Source organism: Rana temporaria, chromosome 3 (assembly GCF_905171775.1).
Source record: "Rana temporaria chromosome 3, aRanTem1.1, whole genome shotgun sequence".
NCBI lineage: Eukaryota > Metazoa > Chordata > Amphibia > Anura > Ranidae > Rana > Rana temporaria.
This window is the reverse complement of record NC_053491.1, coordinates 399,925,539-399,928,437: the sequence shown is the minus strand read 5'-3', so window position 1 is coordinate 399,928,437 and position 2,899 is coordinate 399,925,539.

Sequence of the window (2,899 nt, the reverse complement as noted above, 5' to 3'; positions counted from 1 at the left end):
TCAAACAAAAAATTTATATTTGGAAACGTCTCCATCTGTCAGTGGCGGGTAGGTGTAGCTTAATCAAAATGATTTGGCAACCACAACTTTTATATGTAATGCACAATTCCCCAATATGGATTAGTAAAAAATGGTTCAATAAAATTGAATCTCTCTTTAGGGAGCTAATTTGGAAAGGGGGACAGGCCAGGATACGTCTTCGCACATTGCAACTCCCGGTGGGGGAGGGAGGACTTGCAGTGCCCCAACCCGAGATTTATTATTTTTCTGCACAACTGCAACAAATAGGGGGAGGTAATATCCCAGGAGGAGGTACCCCTAATGGGATGATAATGATGAATGGGGTCTCTCATGACACTATCTTTGAAGCACTAGAGGCTGATTCCTTTAGATATAGGAATCCAACAACAAAAATGATAACCAAAATATGGAAATCGGTTAAAAAATTGATGGGCTATACCGGGTTTTCTGAACTCTCCCCACTGTGGAATAACAACAAATTGAAGGAAGTCCTCCAGATAGGAAAGGTCAGAGCATGGGAAATAAACGGTATTAAAAGGTTGAAACAACTGTATAAAGAGGATAAATATAGGAAATTTCAGGATTTAAGAGAGGAATTTAAGATACCTCAATATTCATTTTTTACTTATATACAGGTGGGGCATGCCCTTGAAGCCCAGTTTAGGACACAAACGCTAGTGTGGTGTGAAATGCCCCTTTTCCAAGAACTAGGCAAGGTAGGACCAACTAAGGGACTCATCTCTGAATTATACAAACAGATGGGTAAAAAGGCTAATATGGGCCGGCATCTTCTAAAAACAAAAGAGAAATGGGAGGAGGATCTGGGGGAAATGACACAGGATCAATGGCGGAGGGTTCTGGAGATGGGGCCGAAAGTTTCGGTCTCACCCCCACAGAAGGTCTCCCATCTGATGCTGGTGAATCGAGCTTATTATACACCTAAACGTCTGTTCAACTTCGGGAGAAGAACAGATGATAAATGTCCTAGATGCCAGGGGACTGGAGACCTGGTACACATGGTGTGGCGATGCCCAAAGTTGTTTCGTTATTGGGAGGGAGTGATAAATGTCATAGGGGAGACATTTGGTATACCTCTGGAGGCAGAAGCCACACTATGTGTACTAGGATATAGAAGGGAACGGAACGAGAAGAAAAGCACCACAGTAGCATTACTGAGATGTCTGTTCCAAGCCAGGAAATTAATAATGTCAAGATGGCAGGCGATAACACCTTCAACAATAAGGGAATGGGTGGGAGCAGTAAACGAGACGATATGTAAAGAAAGAGCAGTTTATACAAAAAGAGGTAACCTTAAGGAGTTTGAGGAAATGTGGAGACCTTGGTTGGAAGAGAAGGACCTGCCCCTCTAGTGGGTAAGAAATACAACTGGGATGAGGTAGAAATAAAACAACTCCTAAAAATAAAGCCAGACATGTGTCATTTAGGAAAGCTGGGGCTGGCTTTGAAACCTCACCAGGGGAGAGAGGAAAATGGAGGGAGGGTCCAGGTATATAAAGTTAAGAACGAAGATATTAGGTACCAACCACACCGTGAACAGGTATAAGAACAGTTCCCCTGACTAATGGGGATGATCTGAGCATTTTATCTTTTTCTCTTTTTTTTTTGTTTTTTTTCCCCCCATCCCTCATTTTTGTTCCTTTCTATTGGATGTTGCTTTCCTTTCCCTTCACATAAATAAGATAATCAATGTATATACTTAACTTTTATACCAGCTGTATCGTACACTAAGATTAAGTAACAAATAAGAAATGATGTCGGTTCTTGGAACTTTTTTGTTATGAAAGATTTGTTTAAATAATCAAATGTGTATAAGAAAAAAAAGACAAATAAAGAATGAATTTAAAAAAAAAAAAAAAGAAATGCAGCATGGACACACCAAACATGGCCGTCGACAGCATGGAGCAGGACACAGTAAGCAATCTCTTTTGGCACTTATACACTATTTTAGTGAACGTAGTTGGTTCCCCCCTGGTGAAGCTCCCCAAGGGAACCCCCGCCCCAGCAGCTAGCTTAAGGAGCCTAGGGGGGGGGGGGAGAAGGGAAATATAGAGCCCTTTACTCACCTCTCCAGGGATGCCCAGCTCTGTCTTCTTGCTGAAGCAAGGTTGTAACTACCTACCCTTCCTGTGGGTTTATGCTGGAAGCATCCTAGACAGACCATCTCCCGCATGATAACGGAGGTGACTGTCGGCCAGGCTACTGCGACTCGGCCCTGTAGACCGGTCCTATGCAAGCCCTGGAGCATATAGCTCACCGGGCACCCGTAGAGCGACGGGCATGTCGTGGACGACCCAGTGCGTAGCTATGGTCGGCATACGCTGGATGGCCGAAACTACAAGGGGACTACAAGGATCTGGGATCCAGCCTGTCACCCAGTTGGCAGTTGATCGAAGATCACAGGAACGATTAAAAACTTAAATAAATAAATAAATAAAAAAATAATTTTGAACTAAGAGCCTCCAAGCCTATGGGCCCGAAGGGAGCCATGTCTTCTCCTTAACTAGGCAGAAAAAAACTGAACTCCTTTTCCATTTTTCCTCTTTTCTATATAGTTTGATGCTTTTTTTCCTGATTTAGAGCTTTTGCAATATATTTTCCTGGCTTATTTCCCCATTTATATCTATCTTTTTTTTTTTTTGTGGTTGCTTTTTATTATACATTTTTGGTGTATTTCAGCATCCGGGCTTTTTTTTTTATGATTTTGTTCTATAGCTTGGATTTCATTTACTGTCCTTTCCAGGTCTCCTACTCTATCCTTTTTTTTTTTTTTGCTCCGATAGAGATTAGTATTACCCCAATATATGCCTTATCTGTTTACCATATTGTGGCCCTTGAGAACTCCGGGGACTGATTCAAC